At 42.1% G+C, this 15177-nt stretch overlaps 1 non-coding gene across 1 annotated transcript; it reads right to left on the bottom strand.

Moving 5' to 3' along the window:
• Positions 1-4839: 4839 nt before the first annotated feature.
• On the bottom strand, positions 4840-4943 carry LOC111755318 (U6 spliceosomal RNA). Its single transcript, XR_002789882.1, has one exon. It is a non-coding gene; the product is annotated as a U6 spliceosomal RNA (small nuclear RNA).
• Positions 4944-15177: the final 10234 nt, after the last annotated feature.

The following is a 15177-nucleotide window of genomic DNA, read 5'->3' as shown; positions in this document are numbered from 1 at the left end:
TTCAAAAACCTCAAAAAATACACAAAAGCAATCAAATTTGTACTTTAAATGTGAAACTAAAAACTTAGTTATCTAAATCAGATAGCTTAGGATATGAATTCAGTTTTGAGTACCATCATGTGTGGGCAGCCTGTGTCTGAGGAGAGTAGATCACAGGTCTTCTAGAGAAAGCAACCCAGAGCGGGTTTTGGAAGAAGAGGCCAACCTGTAGGAAGGGTTTTCCATGGCATATGGCGCCATCACCTGGAAAGATCAGGAGCTGCCGTATTCCAGCCAGGACGGCTTCTCCCTCCCTCATCAACCTCTAGCAGTGCACTGAATGACAGCCTATCCAGGCCAGGATCCACAACACACAGATCTCTGCAACTTCTGAAAAGTGCCAGACTTGACGCGTCTAGCAAGTAGCAACGAGGAAAGATTGTGTGCCAGGTGCCACGTTGCTTTTTCCAATCCATATGGCTTCCTGTTTTCCTTTCTCCTCCTGCCTTTCCCCTTTCCCTTTGTCTCCTCTTTTTCTTCCTTATCTATTCCACCTTTTAAAATTGTGGCCCAGTGAGGATTTTCTCACCACTAAGCCATTAGATCTCTATAGAAGATACAAGTATATTCTGTGTTCATTGTGACTGTTGCAGTGCACAGTAGGTGAGCTCCTGAGTATGTTTCTTTGTGCCCCACACCTCAGTTTAAATGGAAAGTGTGAGTCTTCTAAGCACAGATGAATTCAGGCTTCCATAATTCAATTTTTTGTTGAATTTACCTCTAATAAGTGCCACCTATGACTGCAGGTGGGCAGAGCAAAGAACTAGTTCCAGCAGCATCAGCAGGATGAAAATCCTTACTCTTCCCATCATTTACATGACGTCAAGGAAGTTAGGTCATCTCTTTGGACCCAACAAACAGTCCAGCTTTACAAAGTCACCTTTACAGAGGGTAATCTGAAAAGATCATGTGAAATTTAGTCCATCAACATGTCTGTCACAAGACTGTGTGCTTCACGCAGTTGGAGGTCTCTACTTCTGCTCTCCCTGGCTGACTATGTGTTTCCCACTTTACCTGCTCAGCCCCAGCCTGGTCTCCCCTTCTGTCCCGCTCAAGCCTTTGCTCTCAACTCTGTTTAGCTCTCTGTGCTCACATCTCTCATATCTAGTGTACACATGTTCCAAGTTGATGTTACAGGTATTTGTTTTCAGAAACTACTCTCGTTGTCTGTGAGATGTCAGTGTGTGGAATAGACGTTGCAGTGGGAAACATTTCATTTTCACAGGGAAACTCCATCAGAGATTTACTGCCAACTTTGGTATTAGCCATGCCTACCCTCTTCAGGCCAAATGGCACAGAAAGACTTCTTGCTGGAGGTGTCCAGAGCAGAATGTGAAGGCATGTTTTATTGGGGCCATTATTTCTTTCAGGCAGAATCACTGATCTGAAAGAGGATTATGGTTGAATTAATTTAAATATGAGCCCCCCTTTGTGCATTGGATAATTTGTTTAGCTTTATGTACATGGAATTCAAAATTAAAACATCAGTTTCTTGGCTGAAGCTGGAGTTGCAATCCTGGACTCTTTCATCTTCGAAGTAAAACAGTGTAATCATTATGTGTCAATGAAAAAGAATAGTTGAAAAGAAAACAACACACCTAACTTAAATGAATCTTCTCATTATGTAAATGCAAAACCCAGGTCTTACTCTTGAAGTCACACTCAAAGAGAACCAAATCTTGCTGGAATCCTTTTCATATTTTCTATTCCATACAGGTCTTGATATGTCAAAAGACATTCTTACATCTTTATCCTTATTTTTTCCTCCATAAGATAGCCTTTTATCTCCATCAGATAGTTTTATGGGGGCAGGGGATTTAGCTCAGTGGCATAAGCGCCTGCCTTGCAAGCAGGCAGTAGTGAGTTCGATCCCTGGTACCGATAAAAATCAAAAAGAAGAAAAAAAAAGATAGTTTTTATGGTTGAGGAAACCAAGCTTTAAAAAATTAGCTTACAGCCTACTGTTAAAAAGAGAAGCAAAGAATTCTACCTGAGTCTTTGCCCTTCTTGCTCCAGTGCCCTGAGAGGACAGCAAGCAGCCTTGTACTTTGGTAGATTTCAGGGGGGATCCGATGTGCTGTACAAATAACTTCCAGAGATTATTCCTGTTGAGTCCCCTTGTCCGGCAGGCAGTCTGGAAAACACAATAAATGCAAGACTCTCAGAGCTAATTCCTACTTGAACAAAGTAAAATCTCCCCCATGTATTTTGACTGATGTAATAAACTTGGAGATTAATGACTTACCAGTGCCCAAGAACTTTGCCAGTAGGGATTTTTTCCAGGACTCTACAGAAAATGAATGGGCCGGGGCATATATTCTTTCAGTCTTGACAGTTGGAGTCAGAGTTGACATCTTCAGTGGTGCAGCACAGGAAGATAACCTAAGCCCAGCCTGACCACTGGCTCAAACTGCAGGGAAGGTGTGGTGTGAGGTGTGGGAAGGAGCCAGGTGGTGAGAGACATCTTTCCCTCTTCAGGAGCAGTTTACAAAAACTCAATGGAGCAGGGTACACACTGCTAGGGATAAGATAATTCAAGGTCTTTGTGTCCACTATCAAATGCAGAAAGTAACAGTGAAACCGAGTAGGGATAAGAAACGTGTTAACAGAGAAGGCTCCCAGGAGGAGGTGGGGCTTAAGCCAGACATAAAGGGATAAAGTGGAAAGACCTTGGAATTCCAATCTACTAGACTCCTCTGTGAGACTGGCCTAAGCCTCTTATCTCTGAGCCAATTTCCTCTTCATCCAAGGGGAAAAGATAGCCCAGGCATACTCTCATCAAGGCTGTTCTGAATGTCAAATGGAATAAGGGGGTTTGTGTGTGCATTTTCAAAGTTGCTACCCTCTTTCTGCCTGTGGTAGAGCAGTTGGCAATGAAGTTATAAGCACAGGTGAGGAGGAGTTCTTAACTGGTGACCTGAACCCAAGTACAGAGATGGATTGCCCGTGGCATGTTGGGAGGAGTTTGTAAGAAAGTAGATAATCCGGATACTTCAGTGTGGATACACATGTGGGTGGAGATAGAAAGAATATATCTTCACTTTCTCTCTCTATTTCTCTTTCTTTCTCTTGACAGAAATGGAGAGACAGAAGCAGGGAGAGAGAGAGAGCAAGAGAGAGAGAGAGAGCGAGAGAGAGAGAGAGAGAGAGAGAGAGAGAGAGAGAGAGAGAGAGACAGAGACAGAGAAACAGAGACAGTAAGAGAGACACACAGAGAGAAAAGTTTTCTATAGACCCATGAGAAAAAGACAGACATTCAAATAGACCAGGATAAAATTTAATTATTCTATTTTTTCACATTCATGTGCTGGTTTATTTTCACTTTGGAGTAGCAATGGACAATGAAGCTGTGAACATTTTAATTTTGTATCTTGGGGCCCCTGCACATTTAGTTCCTTGAAGCATATATACCTGGAAGGGGGACTGCTGAAACATAGGGTTTACACATTTTTAAGTTTACTAAATAGTTCGACACTGTTTTCCAAAGCTGTTTTACCTATTTACACATCAGCAAAAATGTCACAGTTCTATGAACACTTAAAGGGTTTTAAAATTTTGCCAATTTAGTAAAAAGATATTGTGTTTTACTGTCTTAATTTGCATTTCTTTGATTGCTGAGGGAGTTCAGCAAATCTTTGTTTTCTTCTTTTAAGTATTGTGTGAAAATAAAGCAAATCACAAATGGATGCAACAGAGTGTACACAAACAGATATATGGGAGCTTTTGTTCTATTTATGGTTTGAGTTGTGACTGTACTGGTGCTAAATGGAACCTAGATATTTTATGCAACCTTTTTTTATACTGAATATTTATATGTATGCATATATGTTCATTTCAAATATACATACCACAATAAAAGGTATTTATCTTGGTTACTTCTCTCTCATTGTTGAGATAAAATACTCAACACCCAAAATGAAGGAAGGAAAGGTTTGTTTAGCTCATAGTTTGTGGAGGTTTCAGTCCATACTCAGCAGGCTCCAAGGCAGGGTAGCATGGCCCTGAGGCAACACTTCAAGGCAGCAGCCAGAAAAAGCAGTCAGAGCAAAAGGGGCAGAGCAAGCCTCTTTTCCTCCCTTATATTTTATGCAGGCCACCCCTTACGCCCAGGGCTGGTGTGGCACAAAATCTCTTGCCCTTCTCTTGCACAAGATGAGGAAATGTACAAAGTAAGAACCCTGGCTGGCTGCTGAGTTTCTTAGTTAAACTTCTTAACTTCTCAAATTGGCACAATGTATCAACCATAACAACAATTTAAGAAGTTAAACCAAATATAGCTTCTATATGTAAAGCATTTATATAAATCTCTGCTATTATATTCCATAACAGAAATGCTTTAAAAAGCATACCCAGAAGAGTTTCTGTATTCTAGTATTCCAGTTTATGGTATAATCTGAAGGGAGGTGAGACCTATATATAAGTAACTTTACTTTTATGTAGCAAATGGTAAAGGCTAAAACTGGGGGAACACATAAAATGGTAAATAGAAGAAGCATAGATGATAGGGTGGGGAACTGAAAAAGATATTTATTTCAGCCAAAACTGATACATACCATAAAGCCAGGGGTGGAGGATGATGAAGATATATTCGGTAAAGAGCATTATGTAAAATTTGTGAAGAGAAGTAACAGAAGTAAGTTTAAAATGGTATGCTGGTGACCAATGGTGGCAGGTATTTTCTTTTTCTTTTTCAGATTAAAGTTTCCATGTTTAAATTACATAGTTAAACTAAGAAAATTATAATATCAGTCAGATAGCTGTCAGAGCCAAAGACAGAGTAACTACTGCAGAGGAATACTGAGAACAGTTGTGCTTACAGATTTGCGTGTAATCCTTGCGCAGGGTTCCTGCTAATCTTCTCTGTATGGTTCCAATTTTAGTGCATGTGCTGCCGAAGTGAGCACTAGCATGGCTGTGCTTACACACCTTGGGTGAAATGCTTTCTGCAGGGAAATTGTTCAGCATTTATTGAGTCAGTGGATAACCTTGCAAAAATTTACTTCAGCGCCCACCACAGCAGTCCTTGTTCATCATTTCCTGCATCCAGAATCCATTTTTCTTCTTGGAAACATTCTGACTTCCTTGGAGAGTGATTCATCCCCGCTGAGCCAGTGAGAGTTGAGTTGCAGGTTTGCTCAAGTCAGTGGAAAGGTGAACTTTCTTTCCCTGCCCCTTGGAGACAACCACTGTGTAGAGAAGCGCAGGGAGGAACAGAGGCAGGTCCAAATCAAATTCAGGCAGTGAAGGTTCTCGCTCCCCTCTCTGAATCCCAGAGAGAGCAATGTCTCAGAGTAGGAGACCTGGAGGTTCCTGGTGGCAGTGGTTAGAGACCAAGGGTACTCTCTGGGTGGGAGGGAGACAGTTGCTTTTCTTCTGAATTTTGTGCCTTGCTCCCATTAAATGTTTCTGGTTTCCAACTCTTGGTGTTTCCCTTTGATTCTATGACCTTTACTATCCTCTCAGTTCCCTCACCTCTTTCCTTGCAGTTAATCTGAGTTGGAGTCAGTAACAAAGCATAACTGATACCACCATTATGTGAGAGAGTCTTTTCCAAAGACTGCATGAAGAGAGGATACCGACTGCAAGATGTTGATAAAAGAAAAAAGAAAGAAAACAGCAGAAATGCAAATGTTAGAGAGGGGCAAACCCTTCAGTAATTCAGGAGTGGTCTATCAACATAAGCAGCAGCTCAGCAGGAAAGTGAGTGATGTAGAGAGAGCATCACTGCGACATTTAACTTAGCAGCAAATGAAGTAATTATCAAGGCACCTGTTTGTGATCATGCTTTTCTTGCTAACCATGCTAATAAAGACCTCAACTGATCGGTGCGTACAGACGAGAGAGACATGACGGCCATCCTCGTTCCACAGGACACGTTATTGGCAGGCTGAGGTCTGTGGAGGAAAGGTGGCACCTCACAGCCCCCTGTCCAGGAAGCGGCTGGACCAGTCTTTGCACCTTGTTCCTGCCTTGTCTCCTACTGCTACCCTGGCCAGTGACCACAGACTGCTTTGTGCCTGTGACCACTCCTTCCACGTGCTTCTCCCTTGCTGTTTCTGTGGAGTTGCCATTTGTCCTTGTGAGCACGTTGCTGATTCTCTGTACATATAACTTACTCTTAGAGTGACACCGTGAGGCCAGCACTGCAGAGCAAGTCATCTGCAGGGGCCAGAGCGTTGTCCTTCAAGTAAACTGTAGAGATCTTCCTTCTGCAGCCCTGCCCATTCACTCCTCACGTTTCCCTTCTTGTCTCCTGTGAAGACATGGGGTGAGTCCTGGACCCCACTCCTTTCAGGCACTGCATTCAAATAACACCATTTGTCTTATTCAGGATTGAACCTGAAATTGCTTATAATCTTCAGAAAGAAAATCTTACATCTCCAGGATTTGGAAGCAGGCAGAAAGCAGTGAGTGTACCTGAGGTCATTGTCCGCAAGGACCTCATTTCCTGCAGATGGGAGACTCCTCAGAGCTGAGCTCTTCACACAGACCTCCTAGGGTTCCCCTGTGCAGTGAACACTGGGAGGCTTCCTGGCCTTTGTTACTCCCTCAGCTAGTCTGCTAACCTTTAGATTAATTATCCTAGTTTTACAGTTGGTAAAATCAAGGCTCAGAGATGGAAATCACTGAATGGAGATCAAACAGTTGGAGAACTATCACAAACTCTTACTGGCTGGAGACCTGCCTCCTGCCATTTGTGAATCAAACTTCCCATCTTATACACGGTGGAGGTAAGGTCCAGAAACACAAGTGCTAAGTGGTAGAAGGAAGCTTCCTTTCCAGCCTTGCAGGCTCTGTTTTTCTCTGCCTCCTCTACCATCTCCTGGCTTTCCTATGAAGAAAGCGAGACAACAATGCACAAAAGAAATGATTAAAAAGAGTTTGCCTGGCTGTCCCGTGTTGCATTGTTAGAGCAACAGCATTGGACTGTATTCCAGACTTTCTATTCCCCTCTCCACAGTCGCAGCCAGTGCACCTGCTTTGCAGGACCAGAATCTGTAGGACTCCACTGCTGTTTCCAAACACAGTTGGTGGAACGGCATTCTCACTTAGATCACAAAACTCCTAGCTGCGCCTGAGACTGAAAATGTGGGGCACCCCGCCACGTGACCGTATTTCATAACGTGGAGCTAAACATAGCTCTCAGCTTGCTCGGCCTGCGTATAACATTAAAATCTCACATGCAAATTCACTCACTTCTTGGATTAATGTGAAGGTTAAGGCTTTCAGACAGGCTTCTTTCTTCCACTTCTATCTCTCCCAGCAGGAAGTGGATTATTCTCCAACCCATTATTTCCTACGCAAATAAGTGAACTCTATTTTCAGAGAGGAGTTTTAGGACTTTGCGCTCTCTGCTCCAGCTGCAGGATTTGTGTGGAAGGCAGGAAGGCAGCAGGCTTCACACCTGGCCATGGAGTGAGGCCGTGGACCCCTGGGAAGATGTGAAACCTGCCTTCATGCTCTCATTTGTGAAATGCAGGGGAATCATCCCAGTTTTATGCAAGTGTTATGAGGATCACACAAAATAATGGCCAGTGTTTTGTGTTATACACACACACACACACACACACACACACACACACAGCACAGATAGTGTAATTGAAAGCAAAAATCAACAACTATGAAAAAGTCACCACCACCTAACATGAACAATTTGTCTTGCTTGGCCTGTGATTCTTCTGGCTGTGGCAGCTGGTAATGTCAAGTCCTTAGACACCCTTACTCTGGACAAATCAGACTAGTTGGTTAATTATTCACTATGCTTGAAACAAACAAGAGTTCTCAATTATTCGTTTGTTCAAGAAATATTTACTTATCACTAATACATTCCATGCAGTTGGGAGATATTCTAAAGGTAAATGTGACAAAAATGTGACCTGGCAGAGTACTCCAGTGCCCGAGTGAGAAACAAGAAAAGGAACAGATTATATGTGGTTGGCAGCAAATGTTCAAAGGGCGGGAGTGACTTTAAGATGCATTGCTTTTTGGGGAGGGGACACATCGAGTTCATGGCTTACGTGCCTTTGGCTAGTACTGGATTTTCCCAAGCACTGATGTCATGGGAGTGAGTAGAGATGCACAGGAAAAAGAGTGTCTCTCAGCAAGTGAATCACACAGCTCAGTGACTTTTCTTTTCTTTCTTTCTTTTTTTTTTGTCTTTTTCATTTTTATCGGTACCAGGGATCAAACTCACGACTGCCTGCTTGCAAGGCAGGCACTTATGCCGCTGAGCTAAATCCCCAGCCCCTCACTGACTTTTCAGCTGCACTCTTCTCTGTCTCCTTGGTAGATCAGCAAACACACGATGCTCCAGGATGAGGATGTGTTAAACTCTGTATTATTTTTAAACTTCAAAACATTTTTGACAATGCAGAATTCTTCTGGGGACTCAAAATGGTACCAAAGTTCCATGGAACTTTCACAGGAAGAAAATTTAAGTGGTACCTTAACTACTGCCATTGCACACCAAGGCTTAGACCAGGGAGAAAGACAATAATCCAAAACTTCTCATAAATAGGGTCCTGAGAGCTAAGCTCTCTGCACCTCTTCAGGGCTCCCAAGCCTCCTCCAGAATTGGACTGACACACAGACACACAGGGAAGCATAGGCGTTAGTCCAGCTGTGTGAACTGGGCTGGGCGTGTTCTGAGACATTAAGTCTTCATAGGGATGGAATGAAAATCTTCTTTGCTAAGTGGATTTTGAGCCTTTGTGTCAGCAGAGATGGAAAACATCTGCCAACACTGAAATAAATCCTGACTGGAGAGTGAAGTGTGGGGCTGAGGCTGAGCACGGACAGAGGTATCTTAGGATGCACAAAAGTACCAGTGAGATGAAAGGTCACCCGCCGCTTTCCTACACTGAGTGCTCCCCAGTACCTGGGTGATCTTCAAGCCAAGCAGTTTGGGCTGTGATTTAGGAAGCCAGACTTCGTGAGTTTGGATGCTATGTTTTATGTTATCATTTCCTGGTTGATGCAATCCTGGAGACACTGTTACATTCTATCTAAGTCTTATAATTCCTGTATGGAGAGTGGCAATCCTTATCCTATCTTTTTCACGAGGTTTATGGAAGTTAGGTGGCAAAGCTGTGATTGCTGAAGCCTCACTGCTAATTCATAGCAGCGTTCAGCTCGCACTAGTGAAGATCGTTAGTATTATTAGTGTGGGGGGTGGTCGCGATCACTTTTGTTCCCCTGAAGAGGTAAAGGAGTGGTTCACCCTATCAACGCCACATTTACCTTGGAATAGCCCTGGCTCATTCCTGAGGAGGAACGAGAAAGCGGTGGTGGGTAGTTTAGCATTATTTTTTATATTCATATGAAATGTTGGATAAAAAAGTAGTGTCCGTGGGTGGTTTCAAAATTATTTTTGTCTGAGTCATCACTTATGTATGTGGGTGAAATTTATATATTTTTGAATTGTACATTTATCTGTTTGAATCACACCTGGGCTTGTGTGAGTTCCTTCTTTGCCTCAGCTGAGCTGTACGTGTGTATGTGGAGGGGCACTGGGGTCTGAACCCTGGGCTTTCGCACTGAGTTACATCTCTAATTCTTTTTTTCTTTTTCTTTTATTTTTAGACAAGTTCTTACTGAGTCGCTAAGTTGGTCAAGCTGGGCTTGAACTTGCAATCCTCCTGTCTCTGCTTCCCAGAGTGCTAGAATTACAGGCATGCACTATCACACCCAGCCAGAGACAAGAGATACACAACCTGAAGGCTCTATTTTCTTACTTAGAAGATATTTTTCTGGTTTCAGGACAGCTAAAATCATTCCTTCCAGTCTCTCTGTCTGTCTGATCTATATAACTGCAGGCTTGCGTGTGTGCATGCATACATGCGTGTGTGTGTGTGTGTGTGTGTGTGTGTGTGTGTGTGTGTGTGTGCATAAGAGAGAAAATGACCATTAAAACATTGGTATTCTCTATTTTTTTTACCGCAGAAGTATTTTTTCTTTCTTTTATCAGGGCACCCACATTTCTAACAGTTTTAAGCACACTGCTCTGTTAACTCCGGATGCGAATATCTGGCTGATCTGTGGAAATTATTCATGCTGAATAACAGAAACCTGTGCCCACTGAACACCTTCCCTTCCCTGCTCTACAACTCCAACTTCTGCTGCTCGTTTTCTCCTTCTGAGCCTGACTGTGTTGGTTTCCTCAGGTCAGTTCAACCCTGCAGACTTCGTCCTGTGTCTGGTTATTTCACTTAGCACTCCGTCTCTCAGGCTCACAATGCCCATAGCATAAGGCAAGATTTCCTTCTTTTTAAAGGCTAAACGACCTTTCTTACAGGTTTCAGCTTCTGCTAGTCTCTTCTCTAGAAATTTCACAAGACAGGGGCAAAGGAAAGAGTAAATGGGGAGACAAGAGCCACTGAAACAGGAGCATTCCTTGAATATTTAGTGCATATTTTAAAATCAGAAGCAAATAATTTAGTAAAACAGAAAAAAAAAAACCCTTAAAACACATAGCAGGCACATAATGACTTGAAGATTAGCGAGTCAGTCCACACCCAGGAAAACTCTTGTTAGTGGCACTTCATGCCATGTACAAACTTTTGCAGGAGAGAGTTTAGCCAGCTTGGGCGACGGCTTAATGTTATGTGTGGCTGCGGGATAAGTTAGCCTGTGTTCTTGGCAATAACACATTGAACATCTCAAAGCAAGGAAGAGAATAATTTGAATGTACTTACAGGAAGGAAATGAAAATGTGTAGGACAAGAGATATGCTAATTACCCTCATCTGATCATTGTACAATGTATCCATGGACCAAAAACGTCCCATTGTACCCAGGTGTTATGGATTAAAACGAGTGGTCAACTTAATGCTAGCTGGATTACATCAGCATGGTGCTGAGCATAGATGTCCCACCTGAGGAAAGTTGCCAGCATAAATAGAGACATGGAGAAGGAGAAGGAGAAGCTAGTTACTGAGGTGCGTTGAGGCATTGAGCCATTGTGGGTTCTCTTACATGTTGCTGTTTGAGCCGCTGGTTCTCCTGGAGGAACTCTGGTCCTCACATCGAGCACTGATGGAGAGGAAGACGTATGCCACTTGGTCTCCAGGATGAACTCATCACACTGGATTCCTGGCGTGTACTCTACTGTGCTTGTTTCTGGAGAAGCTCGGGGCCTCCATGTGGATGAGGATGGCTATGGTGCTTTTCAGGACAGCCCTGGTCTTTGTTGTGAGTGTGACTTCTTGGCTCCAGCATAGAACCCTCAACCCACCAGCACAGCTCCTTCACCCTGCTGTCATAGACTTCCTAGCTTCCACCGCGACCTTTAGGCCTTCCCAGTATGGATCCATAAGAGACTGGTGTGAGTCCTTCTTGTGGGCTGTAGTCCTCTAGTTGGATTCATGGGAGGGATTGTCATAAGCTCTGGATCTTCATCTGGACTCATGTGGGACATTGCTGTGGGATTCAGGCTTTTGGTTAAGTATTCTATGTCTTTAGTATTGTGGATAGATTTCTTGCATTTTTTTTGTGTTAACTCTGGGTGACCATCGTAAAAATATTATAAACTCCATGTCCTGATTCTAATTGCTCTCTACACAACCTCGACTACAACACCAGGAATCTGTAATTATGTGTCAAAAGTATAAAAATAATGAAGGCATAATTGGCTAACAATTCCATTGATGTAATGATTGATAGTTATGTTATTCCAGGGTGTTGATTACCTGCTCAGAGCTAGACACCAACAGGCATATTGATTATTTTGAAGTCTGCACTGCTGGTATGCTATGGTATGATACAATATGATACCATATGATACAATATGCAGAGGCTGAGTCACAGTGGTCACGCTCCTTGCAGATCCCTGCTCTCTCCAGCTCAGGTCTCCCAGGCTGCAGGAGGAGCACTGTGTGGGTTCTGTCACCTGGGTTCCTTTCCTTGTGGCCTCTTGTTGGATTCTCACAGTAGATGATCAAAGGTGATCGAGGAAAGAGGGGTGAAATACTCCCTAAACTTCCAGTTGGAGACTGACGTGGGCTGGAGATTGAAAGAGCTCTTAAACCTACTGCCTTTGTAGGCATCTCCCTCCCAGGGATACCTCTTGCTTCATGAAGAACAGATAGTTATGTATAAAAATGATGAGGTTATTTAAATTTTCATTTTACATAATGAAAATAAACTTAAATTAAAATTCAATTATGAACTCTTTTTTTAAGGTACAGAGGATTAAACAGAGAATGCTCAGCCTGAGCTGTATCTCTGGCCCTTTTATTTCTTATTTTGAGCCAAGTTCTTGCTAAATCACTAAGTTGTCCAAAATGAACTTGAACATGGGTTCCTCCTGCCACAGTCTTTCAGACTGCTGAGATTATAGGCATCACCCACCATACACTTCCTTTATTTTATTTAACTTTATACTTTATATTCTTTGACATTTTATATAGAGGTAAAGGACTTTCTCTTTTTTTCTTTTTTCCTTTCTCTTTGTACTGGGGATCGAACTCACAACCTCTCACTTGCCAGGCAGGTGCTTACACTGCTGAGCTAAATCCCTAGTCAAAGAGGTAAAGGGCTTTAATGGTAAAGTCAAATGCATAACTAGGGGCTGAGAAATTTTTGAAACTTATTTTTCATTAAAAGATAATAATCATGTATGCATATTGATAGGGTTCCGGTGTATGGGATGATTAAAATCAGGCAAGTTAACAATTTCATTATCTCACAGGGGCATCATTGTTTGGCTGAAAATCACCCCACAGACTTACTTTTTGTATTTAAAAGCACTGAAAATATATCCTTTCAGTAATTTTGAAGTATAAAATTCATTACTGTGGTTTCCTTCATGTGAAAGAGGCCACTCAAGCTTTCTTCTTCCTGTGTAATCAGAACTTTGTAACTTTGGGCCACCGTGGTCCTTTTCTCCAACCTGTCTCCCTCCACTCCAGCCCCCGATAACTGTTGGTTTACTTCTATGAATTCAACATTTTTAGGTTCCTCAGAGGCAAGGTCGTGCTCTATTTGTCTTTTTGTGCTTGGTTTATTTAGTATAATATCCTCTGTATTCATCTGTGCCACAAACGATAGGATTTATCTCCTTTTAACAGGTTACTAGTATTCCACAGAGTATAAAATTACCAAGAAGAAGAATAAATGTTGCTGAGGGCATGGGGAGAAGGATACACTCATGCTTTGCTGGTGGGAATATTAAATTAATACATGGATTACTGAATTGAGGTTTCCTTAGAAAACTTAAAGTAGAGTTACCATCAAAATGCTGGGTGTTTTATTTTGCACTCTGTGTTTTGAGACCTGTATTTGTGAGTTAATCTTCTTTGTGATGGATTTCAGTGGATGTCCTACTATTTTAGGTTTCATAATCGTATGCCTGATTCTATTATTTGATCTCCTCATGGTGCTCCCAGGTGACTAATACTGAAGGGACAACTCTCCATGTGCTGCTGGGTCAAGGCAGCATTCATCTTCTATAAAGCCATCACCTCTGTGACTCCACAGCTCAGAGGTAGTTCTTCCAAGGACACAGACAAAATGGCACCCACATGCTTTGTCTTCTTGAGATGGCAAAACCTTGGTTAGGGCAGGAAACTCTTCATCCTGGAAGAATCAGGACACAGCTGATGTCACTCTTCCACATCTCTCGTGTACAGTGGGCATCCTTCAGGAATACACATCACTTCCCTCTTAGCCAAGGAAAGGAGGAGGAGAAGGGAACCTTGCATTTGCCAAGCATAGACTCTGGCCATGAAGCACTATCAGTGATTTATACTTTCCATTACATTTATCTTTCTTAAAATATTTACCAAGTTCTTTTAAAAGGGGAAGTAAAATTTAAAGGGACCAAATGACTTGCTAAATAGTTGATAGTGGCAGAACCACTACTCAAACTCTCTGGTTCAATATTTGTGCTCTCTGGAAACTGTATTTTTCCACTTCTTCTGAATGGTAATCGCAGGCTGACGCTAGAAGCTCCTTGATGTTAGGGAAAATCTAATCTATCCCTTTATCTCTAACATTTGGCTGGGTAGGGAAGAACAATGAGTGTTTGGATGACTGTGCGCAGTTGCGTACCAGTCTGGAAAATACCCATTCTCAGTTGAAATGTTTTGGAACAGCCACTTTGCCAAATCTACTAATGTCTGCCAAGGTAAATATGCATGACTGCTTCTGCTGAAATCCATCACACGGTATAATCCAAAAGGACAGGGAAGGATAAAATGTAAATGAATTTATTACAGTCAAGGACACTTCTCCCATCTTCTTGCCACTTCCTGCAGCAGTTCTGGAAGTCCTCTTTCATGAGTAACCTCTTTCATTAACCAACATCTTTTGTTGTGTTGTTATGGCTGCCTCTCTGTCCTGAATCCATTCCACCCATCAACTGAATCAATCTTGTTGCTAGAAATCCTCAATGTCAGCCAGAGATAAGAGAACAGGGAATTTTCAGATTTTTTCCTGGATGGATACCTCTCTGCATATATGTATATTCTGAACAATTTGTTTTTTAAATTACTTTTTAATATTTGTCCTATTTCATTTTATATCCAATAGTACTAACAAACCATAAATATTGGCTCATGTGTTTATGGAGCCTGAGAAGCCTCAGGATCTTCTGTCCTGAAAAATTGGAGGCTCAGGAAAGCCCATGGTATAATACAAAAGCCAGAGAGCTAAAGAGCTGACATTGCAGGTTCCAGAGTAAGTCTGAGTGTGTTAGGGCTACAAATACCAAAGGTAAGGAAAGACTGATTTTCTAGCTCAAACAATCATCATTGCTAACTTTAATACAATTAGAAAACTAATTCCAGAAAAACCAAAAGCATTTCAGAAAGCTCATCTTACAATTCGGATCTTTCAGAACCAATTTTGGCCCCCAAGTCAGTGTTCATCTGGGTTTTCTGGAGCAATAGAACCATTAGGATGGATGAATTTATGGACAGGGAGATGATTACAAAGCATTGGTTCACATGGTTATGGAGGCAGAAATGTCCCAATAATTTCCCTGTATGAACTGGAGAAAGAAAACCAGTGGTACAGTTTGAAGTCTAAAAATTAGAAGTACCAGAGACAGGGAAAAAAATGATGTCCACGATCAAGCAGAGCTCAAATGTACCCTTTTATGTCTCCAGGGATTCGAAAGTCTCTGTGTTATGTTCTAGGG

The sequence above is a fragment of the Cavia porcellus genome, unplaced genomic scaffold (assembly GCF_034190915.1).
Source record: "Cavia porcellus strain 051 isolate PalLab524CR breed Dunkin Hartley unplaced genomic scaffold, mCavPor4.1 scaffold_17, whole genome shotgun sequence".
In the NCBI taxonomy this organism is placed as follows: Eukaryota; Metazoa; Chordata; class Mammalia; order Rodentia; family Caviidae; genus Cavia; species Cavia porcellus.
This window is presented reverse-complemented; position numbering and strand designations above follow the sequence as displayed.